The sequence below is a fragment of the Herpailurus yagouaroundi genome, unplaced genomic scaffold (assembly GCF_014898765.1).
Source record: "Herpailurus yagouaroundi ecotype Mexico unplaced genomic scaffold, PumYag 246, whole genome shotgun sequence".
In the NCBI taxonomy this organism is placed as follows: Eukaryota; Metazoa; Chordata; class Mammalia; order Carnivora; family Felidae; genus Herpailurus; species Herpailurus yagouaroundi.
This window is the reverse complement of record NW_024412463.1, coordinates 4,145,297-4,169,535: the sequence shown is the minus strand read 5'-3', so window position 1 is coordinate 4,169,535 and position 24,239 is coordinate 4,145,297. Positions and strand designations below refer to the sequence as shown.

The 24,239-nt window shown below is 43.2% G+C and overlaps 1 long non-coding RNA gene across 1 annotated transcript; it reads left to right on the top strand.

Annotated features, from left to right (window-relative positions):
• Positions 1–5,897: 5,897 nt before the first annotated feature.
• LOC121020103 (uncharacterized) lies at positions 5,898–15,613 on the top strand. Its single transcript, XR_005785939.1, has 3 exons — positions 5,898–5,949; positions 6,255–6,575; positions 13,884–15,613. It is a non-coding gene; the product is annotated as an uncharacterized LOC121020103 (long non-coding RNA).
• The last annotated feature ends 8,626 nt before the right edge of the window (positions 15,614–24,239 follow it).

Genomic DNA, 24,239 nt, shown 5'->3' with positions numbered 1-24,239 from the left:
AGGCTATCATTTCTCTTTTTGGGAATAATCCCTTGATTTTTTTCCTTCTGAGGGCTTCCCTCTGTCTACCTCCGTGGGCTCTGGGTGGAATTCACTCTACCCCCGAATCTGGGAATGAGCCTGGAACTCAGGGCTTGGCCACTGGTACCCTCTATCCCTCTGGCCATCTGGTTTGGGGATAAGCATGTGACACGGTGGGCACATTGGCCAGGGTAACGTCATGCACTGAAAGCTGGTCTTCCCTGGTCACCTCGGCCATGCAGGAGAGAGATGAGCACAGAAACAAAGTCTGTTAGTGGGGAAGAAAGGGACACGGTGCCGGGTAAGGACCCAGCAGTGCCCAACACAACCGTTTTCTCATTTTTAGAGCCGGAGCAGAGAGATACAGAAACTTGCCTGAGAACAGCCGCCTGATTCCAGACTCCATGTTCTTAATCATAATTCCATAATTTGCATTTTTGCTCGCACCAGGGCACGGTGGTTTTCTGTACAACTTTGAACAGATAGTAATTTCCTTGAGGGCATGGGCCATATATGGACCCCCCCCTCCAGTTTATCCTCAGGACCCAGCCTGGTGCTCGGCAGAGTTGGGGGTTAACAAACGTTTGGTGAATGAATGATTGAAGAAGAAGGCCATGGAGCAGGGCCTGGGGGTGGGGGGTGGTCCTAGATCTTTCGGTCTCCAAGAACTACCCGAGCCACCTTTTAGACTCGGATGGGTGTAGAAATCACCTGGGATCTACCACGCTTTGGGAAACAAAGTCTGGATGACCATGCTTCCCCGTGGCAGTGACTAGCCGCGTAAAGCTCTCAAGCATTTGAAACACGGCTCATCCGCGCTGAGATGTGGTGTATGCGTAAGGCACACAGCGGATTTGGACGATTTATTAAAAAAAAAAAAAAGACTCTGTGGAATATATTTTATAATGTTTCTATTATAGGTTAAAATCATTTTTTTGGATACATTGAATTAAACAAAATATATTATTAAAACCTGGCTCTTGTTTCTTTCAGTGTGGCTACTAGAAATTTCAAAGTACATGTGTGGCCCACGTTATATTTCTCTTGGACAATGCTGGTCCCATGAGTGAGAAAACGTGTCTTCAATTGCTGAGTGTCTATCCCTACCCGACCCTGAGTCAACAGGGCCGAACACCACAGAGAAATCAAGAGGGAGGAAGACTGAGGAGAACTGTGGATGCCAGAATTTTCTAGAAAGAGCAGGGTGTCAATGGTGCCAAGAAAGGGATGACATTCCTGACTGCGGGAGAGGATGGGGAGACTGCGGGGATTAGGCGTCTCTGGTCAAAAATTTGATGACATTTTGTTCCGTGTATGAAAAAACCCCTCAGGTAAAGGGGGTTTTCATGGGCACGCTCCATGACTCTGCTGTTTTTTCCCCAGGCGGATCCCTAGAAAAACTTACACCCATGGACCAGGAGTCAACTTCAAGAGTATCTCTTTGCCAAACACTGTACCAAACAGAAGGTCTGAATCAATCGATGAGGAGCAGAGTGAATCAGTGGATCAGGAGAACTTTTGCCCCGAACGGAGGGAGCTGGGATTGTGCTTTGCAGCACGGACACAGCTCAAAAACTAACATCGAGCGAAAAGCGAGTTGCAGAGAGATAAGTACAGAATGATACCGTTGGTATGAAGTTTAAGGAACACAGAAAACAACACTATATATCATACAGGGATAAAAATATAAAGATATTCATAGGCACACATCACATTCGGGATAGTGGTTATCTTGGGAAAGAAGGAGCGAAATATGATCAGAGAGGGGAGGGCTCACAGGGGTCTCCTGTAAAAGCACTTTGGATGTAATTATTTCTTCATTAAAGAAAAACAGCTGCTCAAAGCCATAGTTCGTTATGAGCACAGAAGATATAGCCACTGTAATCTTACTGTTAAAATTCCTTCTACGGCTCGGTCTGCAATCAGTTTTAGTTTTTAATCCCTGCTTTCATTTTTGTGTGTGTTTATCACAGACGTGCATACCCATGGTTAAAAGACCCAAATCACTCTACAAGTATTGTTATCCAAGTAAAGTCCCCCCCCCCTTTTTTTTTAAACCGGGCGGTAAGAACACAAGGTGTTTGCTTTGTTATTCTCCAATACCTTTATTTTATTTTTTATTTTATTTAAAAAAAATTTTTTTTTTCAACGTTTATTTATTTTTGGGACAGAGAGAGACAGAGCATGAACGGGGGAGGGGCAGAGAGAGAGGGAGACACAGAATCGGAAACAGGCTCCAGGCTCCGAGCCATCAGCCCAGAGCCCGACGCGGGGCTCGAACCCACGGACCGCGAGATCGTGACCTGGCTGAAGTCGGACGCTTAACTGACTGCGCCACCCAGGCGCCCCTCCAATACCTTTTTATAGATCTGAAGGATTTCATCAAAAATGCTCAGACATTCGTAAAATCATTATAAAAATGAATAAGCTTCCTTCAGAGTAGCTCTCTGTCTACAAATGTAGTGATCTTAAGCTTTTCTAAAACTGGGGTTCATCCACCTCTCATCCCCTTAGCTTCTTTGTTTTCTTGGAGTCGATGATCGCTCTCACTGTCTCTTCCGTTTCCCACTTGCCATCGGAAGTTTGGAAGTTTGGTGCAGGGGGTGGGGTTCATAATTCAGGTGAGTTTTTCTAAACTCTGTTGGGTGTGGTGCTGGATACAGTTTAAAAAGTATGATCAGCTAGAGAACCTCTTGCCCTGTGACATCTAGGTGAAGAATGCCTTGAAGTCCTCATTCCTTGAACCAGAGCAGTTCCAAAGCTTTCCCAAAGATTTCCTCTAATTCCTGTGGGGATTTAGGGAATTTAGGGGATACTTTCTCTTGGTCTCTTGTTTCTGTCTCTTGTACTGTCTCTTTCTCCTCCCTGCCTCCCTGAAACTCTGTCCTGCCTTCATCTTCCACTACAGAAACTCAGGGCGCTTGGGTGGCTCAGTTGATTAAGCTTCCGACTTCTGCTCAGGTCGTGATCTCGTGGTGCGTAGGTTCGAGCCCTGCATTGGACTCTGTGCTGACAGCTTAGAACCTGGAGCCTGCTTTGGATTCTGTCTGTCTGTCTGTCTGTCTGTCTCTCTCTCTGCCCCTGCCCTGCTCATGCTCTGTCTCTCTCTCAAAAATAAATAAACATTAAAAACAATTTAAATGACAGAAATCCACTCACACCAATCATTTAATAGGTATTGAGGACCTTATCGACCATTTCTTGGAACAGAGAAGGGTTTTACATATCAACATCTGAACATATTTTCTGGGGATCAGTTGGCATTGGTCTTCCTAAAAGGTCTGTAGGGGCCTTTGTTGGTTTTGCGTGTCTAGTCTCCTTCCTCTTTCTGCTGGTACCACAATTTGTATTTTCTTTGGGAAACCAACCTACCTAGCTTTCAGGTTTCTGGGTGAACCAAAGCTCCGTGGGGGTAAGACTAGGTAATTGTTATTATCCCCATTTTATAAAGAAAAAAAAAAGCGGGACCTCATGAGGTTTTTACGTGATAATGAAGATCAAAGGGCTAGTGAGTGTATGACTTGGAATTTGAATTCACATTTAATACTAAAGCTTGTGTTCATACCCACTATGGCATAAGAATATCATAATGCTGGTGATGGCCATATGGTACCCACTCCTGGGCTCTGTCTCTCTTGCAGATTCTCCATTGAGCTCCAAATCTGTATATTCAACTAATATGTAATAACTCCAGTGGAATGTCTGATAGGCATGTGGAGGGTTTAAAAAAAGGTTCACAAGTTCTTTGACACAACATCCTTCAAGGAGTGAAGCTTACCTTCCCTCTCCTTGAGTGTGGGTTGAATTAATGACTTGCTTCTAATAGATTATTATGGGAACGACAGTGTTTGAGTTCCATGACTAGGTCATAAAAGGCATTGTGACTTCTGCCTGCCTCTTTCAGATCACTCACTGTGGGGAAAGCTGGCCGCCGTGATGTGAGAACACTCAACAAGTCCTATGGGGAGACCCACATGGTGAGGAACTGAGGCCACCTGCCAATGGCAGTGTGAGGGCGCCATCTTGAAAGTGGACCCTCCAGCCCCAGGCAAGCCTTCACATAAGACTGCAGCCCCAGCTGATATCTTGACTGCCACCTCATGAAAGACCATGAACCACAGCCATCCAGCTATGCTGCTCCAAGTTCCTGACTCACAGAAACTAAGATAATAAATATTTGTTGTTTTAAGATACAAAGTTTTGGGGAAATTGATTATGCAGCATTGGACCGTTGACATATGCAGCATATGCACCATTGACATGTCCAGAGCTGAACTCCGAATCTTCATTCTGCGAATGTAATTCTTCCCCCGTCTTCTCTATTCAGAAAATGATAGCATCATGATTCTTGTCCCTCATGATAAAACCTTGAAGTCATCCTTAAAGCCTGTCTTAATTTCATAATCCAAATCACAGTCCAGAGTGCTAACAATTTCATAATCCAAATCAAATGGAAGAGCAATCTTATTGTCCTAACTTTAAAATGTATTAAAAAATCCAATCATCTCGTCCTACATCCTCAGTTACTACCCTGGTCCACCCCCATCACCTCTCACTAGGTTTGCTGCAATTACTATCTAATATCCCCCTTTCCCTGGTACACCCAGCATCAATTCTAAATACAGCCAGAAGGATCCTTTAAAAATATGAGACAGACGGTCAATTCCTCTGCTCCAAACCCCTCCTGGTTATTTTTTCCTCCAGATCTATGAGCTACTCCCTTCTTTCACTTCCTTCAGATATTTGCCCAAATATCACCTTTGTGAGGACTTTTCTGACTCCTGAGCATTCTTCATAGCGTATATTTTGCTTGTTTATTTTCTCTCTCCCTTCCAAGATGCCATCTACTCAAAGAGAGGGACCTTATTGTCTAGTCTGCTTACTGCCATGTCCCCAGAACCCGGAATGATTCTTGCACATAGTAGGTACCCTATAAATATTTACTGAATAAATGCATTGTTGTTTCCTAAGAGCTCTTGTCCTAGGTGTATATCAGACCTACCTGGGAAGCCAGTTACAAATAAGAATGCCCAAACACAATCTTAGGTACCCAGTTAGAGTCTGATGAAAAGTAGGGGATTGTAGGATGCATCCCTGGGAATCTTTATTGCATTAGGCCTTCTTCTCTTTCAGCAGAATTTGTTATTTCTGCTTTAACAGAGGCAAGGAGAATAGTAAAATATGTTGAAATTGGTTTGTATTAAAAGAACTCTTTTGTAGTTAGGGCAGTAAATTATAGACATAGGATTCAATATAGGCCATAAATTGAATATTTCAGTGTGAGTAGAGTTGTATCGACTGTTCCTTTGGGGATTAGAGTTTATTTCCTAAGCTTTTGTTCACTACATCATGAGTCTTTTCAATAAAACGATCTCATTGCCTGACAGCCAGACAAGACTTTCAGTGAGGCAAGGGGATTTTATCGGGTGTGGTTAACTCAGAAAATTGTTCTCTGAAGATACTTTATGACCAAATATTTACTAGTGTCCCTTAGCAGGCCTGGTTAATTTTCAGAATACCTAAGGAAGCCAATAAATGTGAACGAAGACACACATGCACATGTGCGTGCATACACACACACACACACACGCGCGCTTTCACAAATACACATCCATTATTTTTGCTATTCTGCTTTAAGTAAAGAAAAACCAAGAAGTGTTACTGAAAAAGAAAGCTTAATGATATCATGACCTTGATATCAAGAGTTCTTGGGCAGATGAAAAAGATTAGGATTGGTGGGCGTGTCACACAGAAATTTGAATCCATCCATCCACCCATCCAATGAGCAGGTGGGCATTTGCTTTATAATACTTGGGTTCAAGGGTTATAATTTATTATTTTTCTAACAAAGAAAATTTGTCCTACCCTTTATCAGCGTTTGATGGAAGCAAGAAACAAAATCGACTCTTCAGTTTTGAAATACACAGGGTAACTGACAAACCACCAGGGGAAGCACTGGGCTGGGGGAGGACAGGAAATGGGTCAGCTCTGGGGACGTAGGGGTGAACCAAGTCTCTCTTGGATGAGAAAGAGTGTGAGCAGCCCTCACCCCTGCCTACCCCTTGGCGAAGTCTGAAATGGTGTGGCCGGCAGCCTCTGAGATGGCCCCTTTTTCCCAGTGTTCATGTCTTTGTGTGATCCCTTCCCCCTCAGTGTGGCTGGACCTAATGGCTCATTTCTGATGAAGAGAATGAGGCAAAAGTGAGGGGAAATCACTTTCGTATTTGTTGTAGAAGACTGGCTTCCGTCTTGTGGCACTCTCTTGTTTTCTTGCCTGCTGGCCGCATCCAAACAACGATCGTGTGTGAGCTACCCTAAAGAGAATCACACGTGGTGATGAACTGACAGAGGCCTCCAGCCAATAGCCAATGAGGAACTGAGGCCCTCAGTGCCACAGCCCATGAGGAACCGATCCTGCCCCCACCACTGATTTCACTTCGAAGTGGATCCTGACCCGTTGGAATCTTGAGATGAGCCCACAGCTGTGGCCGACACCTTGGTTGCAGTCTGTGAGAGGCCGTCAGCCACGCCTGGATTCCTGCCCCACTGAAACTGTGAGATCATACATGTTTGTTGTTTCAAGTTGCTAAATTTTGGGACCATTTGTTATGTGGGATGTTAGTTTTGTAGGGCGGCCATAACAAAGTCCTACACACTGGGTGGTTCAGAGTGTCAGGAAGTTATTTTCTCAGGGCGCCAGAGGCCAGAAGTCCAAGATCAAGATGTCAGCACATCCATGCTCGCCCTGAAGCCTCTAGGGAAAGATCTGGTCCTGGCCCATCTCCTAGCTTCTGGTAGCCTCAGGCATTCCTCGGCTTATAGATGGCCATCTCCCCTGTGTCTCTTTACATCATCTTTCCTTGGTGCGTCCATGTCTGTGTCTGTGTCCAAATTACCCTTTTTAAAAAATAAGGGTATGGGGCGCCTGGGTGGCACAGTCGGTTAAGCGGCCGACTTCAGCTCAGGTCACGATCTCGCGGTCCGGGAGCTCGAGCCCCGCGTCGGGCTCTGGGCTGATGGCTCAGGGCCTGGAGCCTGCTTCCGATTCTGTGTCTCCTTCTCTCTCTGCCCCTCCCCCTTCACGCTCTGTCTCTCTCTGTCTCAAAAATAAATAAAAACGTTAAAAAAAAATTAAAAAATAAGGGTATAAGTCACGTTGGATTAGGGCCCACCCTCATCTTAAATTGATTACATCTGCAAAGACCCTATTTCCAAGTAAGATTGCATTCACAAGTACTGGGGCTTAGGGCTCCAACAAATCTTTTTTGGGGGGTTGGGGGACACAATTCGACCTAACAACCAGCAATAGATAACTAATTTGAAGAGTTAGCCACCTCCCCCCCCCCCCCCCCCCAAATTTGGGCGCAATCACTAGCAGAAAGGAGAAAATGGATGCTACCTCATATGAAACAAAGACCCCAAGGTATATTACAAATTCCCATCCAATAGAACTGAGCTGTCAGATTCAGGAGTCACCAGCCACAGGTGGTTACTGAGCACTTGAAGAGTAGCTTGTCCAAACCGAGATGTGCTGGGAGTACACAACACTTATTGGACTTTGTAGACCTAGAATGAGGAGAAAAGAATGGAAAATACTTTTCAATGCATTTTTGATACTGATTCCATGTTGAAATGGTATTTTGGATATATTGGGTTAAGTGGAATATATTATTCAATTTAATTTCACCTGTTTACTTATTAAACATGGCTACTAGAAAATTTAACCTTATGCGTATGTGGCTTGCATTATATTTCTGTTGGATGTTGTTGTTGCTTTCTCACTTGGGATGTTTCTACTCTGTCCTACTTGGAGGGAATTTTTTTTTTCCCACCTTCGACTGAAGCAAAGCTTCAAGGTTCTAGAAAACCATGGAAATGGGCCTCTGGTCTTGATTGCATTGTGATCAAAACTGAGATACTTGCTGGCCAAAGGCTCTTTATTCCCTCAAAGCCAGGTGGCTCTCCTTTTCCAAGTTTGAACATAGGATCTTTTTGCTACAGTGGCCAAGCCACAGCACCCTTCATCCAGCTGTAGAAAACTAGAAGTTTCCACATCAGCACTTTCACTAGATGATCAGCCCCTTCGGGAAGGTTGGGGGAGATGACAGATTGATGCAGTTCTCCATTGGCTTTCCATCCCTTGGTTCCTAGGACTGGGCCATTGGTACCTTGCTTTCCTCCCCCACCCCTTGAAGGTTCTCTCTCTGGACAATCAAGATCCTTCTAGCATCTTCTATTTGAAAACAAGGGCTTATTCATTCTTCTCTGGGGAAAAGAGACACTGAGGCCCAGGCTGCTTTCAGAGGATGTGGGCAGGGAAGATATCTTCTACTATTTCTATATCTTGAGCTGAACAAATTAATATTTTAATGACTAATCCACAAATTCATTTGTAGAATGGATATATTTATTGCCATATTTCAAAGCTCTTTTCCCTAAATTATCTTCATTTATTCAATAAATGTAGGGAGTGGTTACTCTGCCAGGCACTTTGGGGATTAATTGGTGACCAGGCAGACACAGCTCTCTTACTGAATTTATAGTTGAGTGAAGGAGGCAGCATGGGGCAGACAACCAAACAAATAATTATCACCTTCTGGATCAATGCTGCTAAGGAAAGTGGAAGGGCTGTCAGAGGCGCGTCCAGGAGAAGCTCACTGTGGTGTGTGTGTGTGTGTGTGTGTGTGTGTGCACGCGTGTGCATGGGAGTGAATCAAAGAAGGCTCATAAAAACTGAGATCTGAAGGATGGATAGAAGTTGGAGGTGAGGAGGTGAGGGATGAGTTATTACTTTTTTGAGCTCTTGGACTGAGCCGCTATTCATTTGTCCATTCATCCGTCCATCCACCCATCCCATCCATCCATCCATCCATCCATCCATCCCATCCACTCACCCACTCACTCATCCATACAACAAATACGTCCTGAGCATCTACTGCGTGGCAAGCACTGTCTTTAACAACATGTAGACAGTCAACATGTAAACTGTGGTCCTCAGCTTCAGCACTGTTGACATTTGAGTCTGGGTCATTCTCTGTTGTAGGGCCGTCCTGTGCACTGTGGGACATTTAGCAACATCCCTGGCCTCTACTCATCAGATGCCAGTAGGGACCCGCCCCCAGTCCTTTCAATAACAACATCTCACGGTGTCCCCTGGGGGTCAAAATGGCCCAGTTACAGACCACTGATGTAAACAAATAACTCTATAAAATCATAGCAGGTGGTGATGTGTCCTGTGAAGGAAAATTTTAGGAGAATAAAGGGGGAGGAGTTAAGCAGGACGCTACTGGGTGGCTCAGTCGGTTAAGTCTCTGACTTCAGCCAGGTCATGATATCTCTCGGTTAGTGGGTTCAAGCCCTGTGTCGGGCTCTGGGCTGACAGCTCGGAGCCTGGAACCTGCTTTGGATTCTGTGTCTTCCTCTGCCCCTCCGCCGCTTGCTCTCTGTCACTCTCTCTCTGTCTTTCTCTCGAAAATAATAAACATTAACAATTTAAAAAAGCAGAGACATAAATAAAGTGTGGAAACAAGTCACACCTGGGGAAAGAGTGTTCTGGGCAGAAGGAATCGTCAGTGCAAAGGCCCTGTGGTGGGATGACTTGGGTGTGAGGAAAGAGGGGCAAGGAGCCAGGAGTGGTTAGAGAACAGAGGTGGGAGGTGATGTATATACTGAGCGTGGGCTCGAGTAGCCTGTGGTGAGATCTTGGGATTTTACTTTCAGTGAAGAGGGAGCCACTGGAGGGTTTTGAGCACAGGCGACGTGACCTGATCCTTTGTTTTCAAAGGATCCCCCTGGCTGCTTGGTCACCGGAAGGTGATAAGAGGAGAAATGATGCAACCACTCGGGAGTCAAAGTGAGAGAAGGAGGTGGCAGTCATGATGGAGAAAGCAGAGGGACACACGAGGCTCCTCATTGCCACTGCTCTCGACTGGCACACCCCACGTACCTCGGCCTTAGTACTTAAAACACATTATGTGATGATATCGAAATGACCTATTTATATGTAGATGAAATCCTCAAGCCTCAATGATCTTTGTGCCCCTAAAAATTGTCACAGGACCGAGGATTTAGTAGGAGCAGCAGTGAGAGCCTCAGAGCCCCGACTGACTGGACCTTCGTCTTGGGAGGTCCCTTGTGTGGAACCCCTGTATGTGGAGACCCCAGGCTGACAGGGTCGCGGGGAAGGGCTCCGACAACCCAGTCAGACATACACTCCAACACTGACGCAGCCACCGGCCAGTCTGGTGACTGCGGGCTGCTTTCTTCCCCTGTCTGGACCTCAGCTTTCTCATCTGTAAAATGCGAGAATGATTCCAACCGTGTAATTGTTGTAAAGATTAAATGAAGGGGTTTAAGCAAAGTGATTGAGTCTCCCTGGGAACATTCAGCTGTGGCTCCCGGTGGTCTCCAGTGAGGGGTGGGCAAGAGCTTAATGGCGGTGTGGAAATGCGAGCTGTGCAGCCGCTCTGGAAAACAGTATGGAGGTTCCTCAAAGATTAAAAATAGAACTACCCTACGACCCAGCAATTGCCCTACTAGGCATTTATCCACGGGATACAGGGGTGCTGTTTCGAAGGGACACACGCACCCCCATGTTTATAGCAGCACGATCAACAATAGCCAAAGTGTGGAAAGAGCCCAAATGTCCATTGATGGATGAATGGATAAAGAAGATGTGGTCTATATATACAATGGAGTGTTAATCGGCAATCAAAAAGAATGAAATTTTGCCATTTTCAACTACGTGGATGGAACTGGAGGGTATTATGCTAAGTGAAATTAGTCAGAGAAGGACAAAAATCATATGACTTCACTCATATGAGGACTTTAAGAGACAAAACAGATGAACATAAGGGAAGGGAAACAAAAATAATCTAAAAACAAGGAGGGGGACAAAACAGAAGAGACTCATAAATACAGAGAACAAACTGAGGGTTACGGGAGGGATTGTGGGAGGAGGGATTGTGGGAGGGGGGATGAGCTAAATGGGTCAGGGGCACTAAGAAATCTACCCCCGAAATCATTGTTGCACTAGATGCTAACTAATTTGGATGTAAATTTAAAAAAATAAAAAAGAAAATTAAAAAAAAAAAGAAAAAAAAAGAGCTTTATGGCGGTGGGTAGAAACATACTGATATTACATATAAGTAAATATATAGGTATATATGTGTATGTATATATATATATGTGTGTGTGTGTGTATATGTATATATAAAATGCTTTAAGTATTTTGTGATGCTTTGTAATGTCACAGTGAATTAGCATAATAAGATGTGTATTGTTTCTACGTAGCTAAATGATGGCATTGGGTTGATAGGCACGTGTTGCATCACCCCAATAGTTTAGAGAGTGCTGGTTAGACCAGTCGTGCTGACTTCCTGAGCTTTCTCTTGAGTCCTTCCTTAAAAATACTATTTCCTTGGGGCGCCTGGGTGGCTCAGTCTGACTTCAGCTCCGGTCACGATCTCGCGATTTGTGGGTTCGAGCCCCGCATCGGGCCCTCTGCTGTCAGCCTGGAACGTGCTTTGGATCCTCTGTCCCCTCTCTCTCTGCCCCTCTCCTCCCCTGCTCTCTCTCTCAAAAAATAAATAAGCTTAAAAAAAACATTATTTCCGGGGCGCCTGGGTGGCGCAGTCGGTTAAGCGTCCGACTTCAGCCAGGTCACGATCTCGCGGTCTGTGGGTTCGAGCCCCGCGTGGGGCTCTGGGCTGAGGGCTCAGAGCCTGAAGCCTGCTTCACATGCTGTGTCTCCCTCTCTCTCTGCCCCTTCCCCACTCACGCTCTCTCTCTCTCTCTCTCTCTTAAAAATAAACATTAAGGGGCGCCTGGGTGGCGCAGTCGGTTAAGCGTCCGACTTCAGCCAGGTCACGATCTCGCGGTCTGTGAGTTCGAGCCCCGCGTCGGGCTCTGGGCTGATGGCTCGGAGCCTGGAGCCTGTTTCCGATTCTGTGTCTCCCTTTCTCTCTGCCCCTCCCCCGTTCATGCTCTGTCTCTCTCTGTCCCAAAAATAAATAAATGTTAAAAAAATTAAAAAACAAAAAACATTATTTCCTTGCTCACACCCCTCAAGTATTCCGATTTTTTAGGCCCAGAGCTGGCCCCAAGAATCTGCATTTAATGGCTGCTCCAGAGGATTCTGATGTGTAATTGGGTCCAGACCAGCGTCTCCTCACAGTGAAAGTGCGTCGTTACCCACCACGGATCTTGCTGAAACGTGGATTCTGTTCAGTGGCTGGGGTTCCACGGTTCTGCATTTTGAGCAAGCTTCTGGGTGACGTCAGAGCTGCTGGTGCAAGGCTCGCACAAAAGGTAGCAGAAGCCCAGACCCGGTTCTCCGAGTGCGGTCCTGAGAACAGCCGTATCCCCCCCAGCGGTTGGGAGGATGCTCTGGGTCGGGCCCCGCTGAACCCCGGAAACCGCTGGACCCCAGGGCAGGGCCAGCCGCCTGTGGTTCGACAAGCCCTTGCAGGTGGTTCTGATGCGCGCTCGGGTTTTTGAAACGCGGTCGATGAGGGAGCTCTGGTCCCCTGGGCCCTGGAGGCCTCTCTCCCACCTTCTGTCTGCAACCTCACCCAACGGACAGCCTCGAGCTGTCCCGTTCCCCAAAGGTGGGTCCCGTGCGACCCTGGAGCCCTTCCTGCCACGGGCCTGTCTTCAGAACTCTCGCTCTCCCTGTGTCCCCAGCATTGCAGGCTTGCATCGTTGAGCCGACGTGACAGGTAGCGTCCGTTGAGAAGGGCTGACGGGCCCTCTCGTCCGGGCGTGATTGACGGGGCCCTGATCAGTGGGCAGAGAATGGAACGCCTCCAGAAGGATGTGTGCTCTGTAAATAGTTGACATCATCTACCCCGAAAACCTGAAAGAGAACTTCATTTTTCTTTCTTTTTCAGGGAACCCAGCAAGTCACGGGACACCCTGAAGTGTAATTAGTTTGGCAAGGGAGTTTCTGACTGGGCCCGGGGACCCGCGATGAGGGACAATTGTAGGTGCCTTTGTCTCTTTGCGATTCGAGGTAGGTGAGGGTCATTCACCAGTGACCACGGGAATCCCAACTCCTTTAACATGGGAGCGTGCAGACTGTCGCCTGGGCACGTGGCGGGTCCTCACGCAGTCGACCTGGGGAAGGGCCTGAGATTCTGTATTTCTGACAAGCCCCCACGTGCCGCTGTGGCCAGCAGTCGGAGGACCACACTTCCCGCAACCTTCCTGCCGCCACCGCGGACCTAGTGTCCGGAGATGGCTTTCAAAAGTCAATCGGGGGGCTTGGCTTTCGGCGTTAGACTTGGGTTTGCATTTTTGCTCCACAAGTTGCTAGCTGTGTGACTTTGGGGGAGTGGGCTCACCTCTCTGGGGCTGCACTCGGTGGGGGGGGGGTTAACGAGGACATTTACAGTGTAGGGCGGTGTTTTTTTTTAAATTGCCCCCTTGAAGAAGTTTCTTTGGACTTTTTCCTCCCGAATCATCTCCCTCCCCGTGAAATTCTAATGCCACAGATGCGCAGGATATCTCTTTATTATATACTGTGGTGCTTTGGAGGAGCACAAGGCGTTGTAATAGCTAAGATTTTTCACTCCCCGCGAACCCATGCTGGCCCGCTCAGGAGCGGTATCACCCTGTGGAGAATGCTGATTTTAGGGCAACGGTAAAGATTAAGAAAGGTGATTTCTGTCAGCTACCTGATACGGAGTAAGTGCTCAGAAATGGTTAAGTATTAATGTGTGTTGTAGAGACCACATGTTAGAGATAATATAGAATTATTAATACAGTATATGCTATATATTATCACATATCATATATCAATATACTATTATGCATATCATATATCATATCATATGTCTTCTCTCTCCACCTAATGCCTGCAGGTTGGGGGTGGACGGAAGAACAAAGGTGCAGAAGGAGGCGGGAAAAGACACAGACGCAAGCTGAGGCGGCCGTGTGAAATACCACAGGAGTTCAGGATATGAAATCAGGCTAGGGTCTCAGGTTCCCTTCACCCCGCCATGTGGCCTCGAAGATGGTGTTCAGCGCTGCTGGGTCCCTGTGTCTTCGTCTCTACCCTAGGCATGGCACACTTTTCCTCTCTATCGTGCAGCGAAGAGTAAATCCAAAAGCACATGGAAGGAGACTAGGACAGGGCCTTTGTTATTTGTGCCAAACGCACCTTCACCGGGTGCCCCCCGCGCCAGGGCCACGGGCCATGGCGCTGGGCACGAGCCCTACCCTCCGGCGTGGTGGCAGGCCAGCAGGCAGTATACGTTGTCGCAGGTGCACACATCGCAGGTGCAACAAGAGAGCAGGACTTTTCCTAGACTGGAGGTCAGAGAAGAAGGTAGGGTGAGAGCATGTGCAGAGATGCTGAGGCCAGACAGTGCCTGGAGGGTGCTGAAATTGAAGGGCCCTCCGTTTGAACGTGCCAGAGGAAACGAGTGTCCCGGAATGGCAGGAGCCAGCCCAGGCAGGGTCTCAGGCCAGCTGAGGCCAATGGACTGATTCCAGGGCCATAGGGAGTCATTAAAGGCAATCAATCAAGGGATGGGGGCGGGCAGGCGTAGCTGAGGGCGCAAGAAACATCTTACAACATCTTGTGTTTTCTCAAATTCTTTCCATTTCCTTTGGGGCAGGAGGAGCTTAGTTCTGGAAACCGGGAAGCAGACCAAAGAGGGGACTGGATAACTCAGGGGCAGATGAGACATCAGTTCATATTTCAAAGATTTTTGCCTGTCACACTTGCTTTGGTGGAGAAGTGTCTCTTCTCTGTTACTCATCCCACAGCTCTCCAGACTTCACCGCTGGCTCTTGGAAGTCCTGGGACACTTTCTGCTCACATCACAGAACTTAGGCCCAATGATTACTTTATGGTAACAAACCATCATTTTATAGGGCCTGCCCTTTGCCCAAGCTCATGCTAGGAGCTTACAAGAGTGTGGCCTTCCCATATCACAAACTTGGATCTGAATTCCAGGTCCACCTTGTCAAGGGGTCTGTGCTTGGGGCAACTTGGGTCTTCTCAGCTGTAAAATGGGGTATGAGCTGGTACCTCCCGGGGTTGTTGGAGGATTGGGACGCTTCTCAGCATTACCTTTTACTCACTAGGTCAGCATCAATACATAGTATATGTTAGGGTATTAGCTAGGACTCATTCATGCATTCATTGATTCTCTCCACAAATATCATCCCGGACAGCTGTGATGTGTAAGCCATGATAGGCTGTCTTAGAAGTTAGGGATACAATGGTGAATTTTCCTTCAGGAATCTACAATCTAGTGACAGTGTAACGAGGGTCAACAAATGCTTTTTGGGAAAGGCCAGATAGTAAATATTTTTGCTTTTGGGGGGCCCAAGAGACAAAATGGAGTGAAACCCATGTCGCCAACTTGAAAGGGTGCCTGTAGCCTTTTCATATTAGCTCCTTTCACTTAGTAATATGCATTTAAGATTCCTCCATACCCTTTCATGGCTTGCTAGCTTGTTTCTTTCTCGTGCTGAGTAATATTCAATTGTCCGGATGGACCACAGTTTCCACTTGCCTACTGAAGGACATCTTGGTTGCCTTCATGTTTTGGTAACCATGAGTAAAGCTGTTATAAACATCCATGTAGAGCTTTTTGTGTGGACAAAAGTGTTCAACTCCTTTGGAGTTGAAGCATGACTGCTCGATTGTATGGTATGGAGTATGTTTAGTTTTGTAAGAAACTGTCATACTGTCTTCCAAGATGGCTCTACGGTTTTGCATTCCCACCAGCAAAGTAGGAGAGTTTCTGTTGCCCCACACCCTCGCCAGCATCGTTGTTGTCAACGTTCCAGAACATTCTATAGTGTTGTCAACGTTCTGGCTATTCTAATAGTGTGTAGCGATGTCTCATTGTTGTTTAAATTTGCAATTCCCTGATAACTTGCCATTGGTATACCGTCTTTGGTTAAGTGTATGTTAAGGTCTTTGGCCCATTTTTAAAAATTGGGTTATTTGCTTTCTTATTGCTGAATTTTAAGAGTTCTTGTATATATATTTTTTTATTTTTTTAAAAAATTTTTTTTTCAACGTTTATTTATTTTTGGGACAGAGAGAGACAGAGCATGAACGGGGGAGGAGCAGAGAGAGAGGGAGACACAGAATCGGAAACAGGCTCCAGGCTCTGAGCCATCAGCCCAGAGCCTGATGCGGGGCTCGAACTCACGGACCGCGAGATCGTGACCTGGCTGAAGTCAGACGCTTAACCGACTGTGCCACCCAGGCGCCCCCGAGTTCTTGTATATTTTGAGCAACAACCCTTTGCAAATACTTTCTCCCAGATTGTGACTTGTCTTCTAGTTCTCTTGATATTGTCTTCTGTAGTTTTTAATTTTAGTGAAGTCCAGTTTGTAACTGTAACGAAGTCCAGCTTATCAATTATTTCTATCATGGATCATGTCTTTGATGTTGTCTCTGAAAAGTCACCACCATACCCAAGGTCATTTAGATTTTTCCCCTACAATGCTTTCTAGGAATTTTATAATTTTGCATTTTACGTGTAGGCATATGATCCATCTTGGCTAGTTTTTAGGAAGCGTGTACCTTCTGTCTAGATTCACTTTTTTTTTTTTCAACATTTATTTATTTTTGGGACAGAGAGAGACAGAGCATGAACGGGGGAGGGGCAGAGAGAGAGGGAGACACAGAATCGGAAACAGGCTCCAGGCTCCGAGCCATCAGCCCAGAGCCTGACGCGGGGCTCGAACTCCCGGACCGCGAGATCGTGACCTGGCTGAAGTCGGACGCTTAACCGACTGTGCCACCCAGGCGCCCCTAGATTCACTTTTTTGCATGTGGACTTTTGGTTGTTCTCTTATTGAAGAGACTGTCTTTGTTCATTGCATTGCCTTTTCTTCATTGTCAAAGATCAGTTCACTATATGTACAGGGCTGTATTTCTGGGCTCTCTCTTCTGTTCTATTAATGTATTTGTCTGTTCTTTCACACCGTCTTGATTACTGTGGCTTTAGAGCAAGTCTTGAAATTACATAGCCTCAGTCCTCCAACTTTGTTCTCCCTTAGGATTGTGTTGACTGTTCTGGGTCTTTTGCCCTCGACAGAAACTTTAGAATCAGTTTGTCAGTATCTATAAACTAACTTGGTGGGATTTTGACTGGGATTGCCTTGATTCTATAGACCAAGTTGGGAAGAAGTGACATCTTAAAATATTGAGTTTTCCCATCCATAAATATGGAACATCTCTCCGTTTATTTAGTTTCTCTTTGATTTCATTTTATTTATTTGTGTAGTTATTTATTTAATTTAAATTTTAGTTAACATACAGTGAAATATTTGTTTCGGGATAATGAGCATTTCATAGTTTTCCTCAAGTAGATCTTGTACATATTTTGTTTTTTGCACCTAAGTATTTCATTTTTGGGGGGTGCTAATGTAGGTGGTATTGTGTTTCTAATTTCAAATTCCCCTTGTTTGGTGTTGGTGCATGGGAAAATCATTAACTTTTGCTTGTTAACCTTGGATCCTCCAACCTTGCTCCAGTCACTTAGTCCAGGAGTTTTTTTGTGTCAATTCTTTCAGGTTTTCTACGTAGCCAATCATGTCATCTGTAAACAATTATAGTTTGATGTCTTCCTTCACAATCTGTATACATTTTTTATTTCTGTTTCTTCTCTTATTGTATTAGCAAGGACTTTCAGAATGACGTTGACAAGAGGTCATGAGAGGGGACATCCTTGCTTTGTACCTGTTCTTAGAGGGAAAGCTTCAAGTTTGTCACCACTAAGTATGAAGTCAGCTGCAAGTTTTTGTAGATAGTCTTTATCAAATTGAGAAAATTCCCTCTGTTCCTAGTTTACTGAGAGTGTTTATCATGAATGGGTGTTAGATTTTTTTCAAGAGTTTTCTCTGCATCCGTTGGTATGAACATGTGCTTTTTCTTTTTTAGCTTGTTGACATTAATTAATTTTTGAATGTTGAACCAGCCTCCCATACCCAGGATAAATCCCATTTGGTCATGGTGTCCAATTCATTTTACGTATTTTTGAACTCGATTTGCTAATATTTTACTGAGGAATTTTACATATATGTTTGTGAGAGATATTGATCTATAGTTTTCTTTTCTTGTAATGTCTCTGTCTAGTATCAGTGTTAGGGTAATGTGGCCTCATAGAATGATAATGTTGGATTTTCTCTGCTTCTATTCTTTGAAAGAGATTGTAGAGAATTGGTATGATTTCTTCCTTAAATATTTGGTAGAATTCACCAGTCAATCCATCTGGGCCTCATACTTTCTGTTTTGGCAGGTTATTAATTATTGATTCAATTTCTTTTTTTTTTTTTTTAATTTTTTAACGTTTATTTATTTTTGAGATAGAGAAAGAGACAGAGCATGAATGGGGGAGGGTCAGAGAGAGGGAGACACAGAATCCGAAACAGGCTCCAGGCTCTGAGCTGTCAGCACAGAGCCTGACGCGGGGCTCGAACTCATGGACTGCGAGATCATGACCTGAGCCGAAGTCGGCCGCTTAGCCGACTGAGCCACCCAGGCGCCCCTCAATTTCTGTAATAAATAGAGGTCTATTTAGATAATCTATTCTTGTGTGAGTCTTGGCAGATTGTGTCTTTCAAAAAATTGGTCCATTTCACTTAGGTTATCAAATTTGTGGGCATATAGTTGTTCATTGTATTACTTTATTATCCTTTTTATGTCCATGGGATCTGTAGTGATGTTTTCCCTTTTATTCTCATATAAGTAATTTGTGTCTTTTTTTTTTTCCTTGATAAGCTAGAGGCTTATCAATTTTATTGATCTTTTCGGCTTTTGGTTTCATTGATTTTCTCTGTTGATTTTCTGCTTTTAATTTCACTCATTTCTGCTTTAATTCTTACTACTTCTTCTGCTTACTTCATATTTAATTTATTTTTTTCCAGTTTTCTAAATTGGTAACTTAGGTTATTGATTTTAGATTTTTCTTCTTTTCTAAATTATTCATTCAATGCTATAAATTCCCTCTAAGCACTTCTTTCACTGCATCCCACAAATTTTGATAAGTTGTGTTTTCATTTTTATTTAGTCCAAAGTGTTTTAAAATTTCTCTTGAGATTTGTTTTTTGACCTATGCGTTATTTAGAAGTGTGTCGTTTAATCTGCACATATTTTGGGATTTTCTAGCAGTCTTTCTGTTACTGATTTCTTGCTTAATTCTATTTAATTTCTAGAGCAGGCATTGCATGATTTCTATGCTTTTAAATTTGGTAAAATATATTTTATCTTCCAGAATGTGTCTATCTTGGCTAATGTTCTGTGTGAGTTTGAGAAACATATATATTCTGCTATTGTTGGATGAAGTAGTCTGTAAAGGTCAACTGTGCTCAGTTGATTGATGGTGTTGTTGAGTTTGCCTATAGCAAATTCTTACTAATTTTCTGTCTGCTTGATCTTTCCATTTCTAAGAGAGAGTGTTGAAGTTTCCAGCTATAAAGGTGGATTCATCTATTAATCTATTTCTCCTTGCATTTCTATCAGTTTTATCTCATGAAGTTTGATGCTCTGTTGTGTGGTGCATATATGTTAAGAATTGTTGTGTTCTTAGAGAATTTAATCCTTTTATCATTATCCCTTCTTTATCCTTTATAACTTTCTTTACTTTACAGTCTGCTCTGTTTGAAATTATTACAACTACTCTCGATTTCTTTTGATTAATGTTAGCATGGTATATTTTTCTCCATCTACTTCTTTTTCTTTTTTAATTTTTATTTTTGACAGAGAGAGAGACAACAGAGGGAGAGACAGAAAGAATCTTAAGCAGGTTCCATGCTCAGCACAGAGTCTGACTTGAGCTGAAATCAAGAGTCAGACGCTCGATGGACTGAGCCACCCAGGAGCCCCTCCACCCACTTCTTTTTAATCTATAGATGTCTTTATATTTGAAGTGGGTTTCTTACAAACAACATAGAGCTGGGTCATGTTTTTTAATTCACTCTGACAATGTCTTTTAATTGGTGTATTTAGACCATTGTCATGCAAAATGATTGTTGATAATGTTGGATTAATATTCACCATATCTGTTACTGTTTTCTATTGGTTCTATTTTCCCAATTTTCATATTTTACTCTTTTCTGTCTTTTGTGGGCTTAAGTGAGTATTTCATATGACTCCATTTTCTGAACTTTCTCAGCACATCAGTCATTATTCTTTACTTTTCAAAATGATTGCCCTAGAGTTTGCAATATATATTTGCAAATAATCCAAATCCACTTTCAAGTAACACTATCCCACTTCATGAGTGGTGTGAATATCTTATAATAATGAGATAGCTATGATTCCTCCCTTTCATCCCTTGATCATTGTTATCATTCATTTTTCTCATATACAAACACACGTGTGTGTGTGTGTGTGTGTGTGATATGCACATAAGCATACAGAACCAAATATATTTTGAGTATTATTATTTTGAATAAACTTATCTGCTAAATCATTAAGAATAGGAAAAATAAAAGTTTTAATTTTACCTTCACTTATTCTCTCTTTGATATTCTTCCCTTCTTTATGTGGGTCTGAGTTTCTGACCTAGATTATTTTCCTTTTCCCTAAAGAACTTCTTTCAGCATTTCTTGCAAAGAATTCCTTCAAGTTTTGTTTGTCCGAGGAAATTTTTATTCCTCCTTCACTCTGAAGGATAATTTATCATGGTACAGAATTCTAAGTTGGTGGTGTTTTGTTTTTTGTTTTTTTCTCTCAACACTTTAAATATTCCACTCTTCTTGACTGCATGGTTTTTGAAGGGAAGTTGGAAGCAATTCTTTGCTCACTTTGAGGTAAAGTGGTTTTTTCCTCCAGCTTCTTTCATTATTTTTTTTATACTTGCTTTTCTGTAGTTTGAAGATAATCTACCTAGTTTTTGTTTGTTCCGTTTTTGTTTTTTGGCATTTATCCTGTTTCGTAGACTTCCTGGATCTGTAATTTGGTGTCTGACATTAATTAGAGGAAATTCTCGGTCATGACAGTTTCAAATATTTTCTCTCTTCTTTTCTCTCTTTCTTCTTCTTCTTGTACTCCCATTACATGTGTGTTATGCCTTTTGTGGTTGTCTCACAGACCATAGATATTCTGTTTTGTTTTCTTTTTTTCAGTCTTTGTTTCTTTGCTTTTCAGTTTTTGAGGATTCTATTGGTATGTTCTCCAGCTCAGAGATTCTGTCCTCAGCCATGTTGAGTTTACTAATATGCCCATCAAAGACACTATTCATTTCCATTACAGTGTTTTGCCTTTTTTTTTTTTTTAAATCTGTAACATATTTCTTTCTTAGAATTCCCATCTCTCTCCTTATATCGCCCATGTATTCCTGCATGGTGTCTATATCCCTTAGCATATTAATCATGGTCTGGTAATTTTGATATCCTTGCTATATCTGGTTCTGATGGTCTATTCAAACTGCATTTTTTTTTTTTTTTGCCTTTTGAGATGCTTATCATTTTTCCTTAATAGCCAGACATGATGTACTGGGTGAAAGGACCTACTGTAAATAGGGCATTAGTAATGTGGTGGTGAAGTGTGGGGAGAGGGGACTGGTCTACAGTCCTACTATTAGGTGTCAGTGTTTTGGTGAACCTGTGCCTCTGGGCTGTGAACTTCACAAGAATTTCTCAGTCTGCCCCCATTCCCCCACCTTAGGTGGGTTAGGAAGGCTTGGGCAGCTTGGGGTTGGGTGTTTCTCTTCCTCAGGTCAGTTAGGTTCTGAGAATACCCCAGCAGGTTAGACTCTGGTTAACTAGTCTGTCTTGAGGGCAGGAGTTGTTAAGAAGAACAGAGTGCTCTGGTGTATTTTTATTTTTTATTATTTTAATTATTTTTGTAAATGTTTATTTATTTTTCAGAGAGAGAGAGCACAAGTGGGGGTGGGTCCGAGAGAGGGGGACAGAGGATCTGAAGCAGGCTCTGCACTGACAGCTGCAGGCCTGACGTGGGGCTTGAATTCACCAACCCTGAGATCATGACCTGAGCCGAAGTCCGACACTCAACAAAGTGAGCCACCCAGGCGTCACGTGGTGTATTTTTAAATGGTTCTTTTTGCTCCTTTCCTCTGCAGAAAGTTCAAGACTTTTCTCTGATACTTACTGTGGGAATCTGGTCAAGCTCCTGGAGGTAAATCTCACAACATTGTGAGGGCCCCTCCATGGCTGGGTCTTCCTAGCGTTTTTAAGTGTCAGAGTTGTCTGCACTGAGCCTCCAGAAACTTCTTATTACAGTTTAGTTGTCCTGTCCCCACAGTGGTTCCCATGGTGGTTTCTGACCCGAGTCTCCTCTCTGTTAAACCTCTACTCCCTGTATTTGTGTCTGTTCCTTCAATCTTGGGGGTAGAGGTTTGCCCTGTGTCTTCTCTTCTCTTATGGATCCAAGCAGAATTGTTGATGTTTTCAGTCTGTTTAGCTTTTTGCTTGTTGGTAGGACAGAGTGTTGACTTCCAAGCTTTACATCCTGAATCAGCCTGTGGCTGCTTTTTTAAAACAAATTTTTGTGATTGTGTATTTTTCTACCACATAGGTGTACCATAATTCATTTAATTCCACCCAAGAACACTTAGGTTCTTTCCAATTTTTCACAATTATAACCAGTGTTATGATTGGACATTTTTATTAAATAAATTTCTGTATATCTTCACTTATTTTCAGAGGAAAACTCTCTAGAAGAGTAATTAACCCAAGGGCATGCACATTTTTAGAGAAATTGACAAATACTGCTGAATCATTTTCCAGAAAGTTCTTATTCATTTTGCTCCCAGCAGCAATGTGTGTGGATGTCTTTTCCTTGAGCTCTCTCCGATAATTGAGACATTATGTTTTATTTTTGTCAGCTGACTAAGTGCAAATGATTTCTCCTTGTTTTAATATATGTCTCTTTGGTTATTACTGTTACTTGATATTGTATTAAGTGTTCATTGAAAATTTATATTTCTTTATTTGCATCCTATTGGCTCGTGAATTTTGCCAAAATTTTTCTATATGGATATTTATTTATTTTCTTAGAGACATATAAACACTCTTTACATCATTAATTATGCTAAAACAACTAACCATGTATTAATTCAAATAATTTCCCCCCATTTGTGACTTTTCATTGTATATATGGTGTTTTTTTTCTTGCTCCTAGAATTTTAGTTTCTATAATTTCTAAATTTTTTTTTCTTTAATGTTTATTTCTTTTTGAGAGACAGAGACAGAGCGCGAGCAGGGGAGGGGCAGAGAGAGAGGGAGACACAGAATCTGAAGAAAGCTCCAGGCTCTGAGCTGTCAGCACAGCCTGAAACGGGGCTCGAACTCACGAACTGTGAGATCATGACCTGAGCTGAACTCGGATGCTCATCCGACTGAGCCACCCAGTCACCCTTATAATTTCTTATTTAGCATTTGTACCTGGAAATAACTTCCTTGCCTGATATCAGGTAAGTACTGACCTATATTTTCCTCTGGTTTTGAGATTTCACTTCTAGATTTAATTCTTTAATTCATTGGAAATATAATTTAATAAATATGAGATATTTAACTTAGTTGTTTTCCTGAGAAATTTGCCAATTGTACACCATTTTATTTGTTGTTAATGCACTTTTAAAAAATATTTATTTATTTTTGAGAGAGAGAGAGAGAGAGAGAGACAGAGCATGAGCAGGGGAGGGGCAGAGAGAGAGGGGGAGACTCAGAATCTGAAGCAGGCTCTAGGCCCTGAGCTGTCAGCACAGAGCCTGATGTGGGGCTCGAACCTATGAACCAGAGATCATGACCTGAGCCAAAGCTGGGTGCCCAATCGACTGAACCACCCACGCGCCCCTAATGCACTTTTTTTCTTTACAAATTAAAAATTCTACTCTTATAATATGCTGAATTCTTATTTAAATGTTTAATATATTCCTGGGAATTATTTTGTTTTTCACTGAGTTGTTTGTTCACCGTTGTGCCAGTAGGCATTTAAAAATTATTACAGCTTTACAGTATATTTTCATGCCTAATAGGTACATTCCTTCATCTTTTAGTTTTCCTACTCTATTATCTTCATTTGTTCTTTAATTTTGAAAAGGCAATACACGCACTTAATAAAATTAATGGGGCTATATTGTTTTCATTTTGTCAAAATTTTCATTATTTTATTTTATTATTTAAGATTTTATTTTTAAGTAATCTCTACACCCAACATGGGGTTTGACCTCACAACCCCTAGGTCAAGAATCACATGCTCTACTGATTGAGCCAGCCAG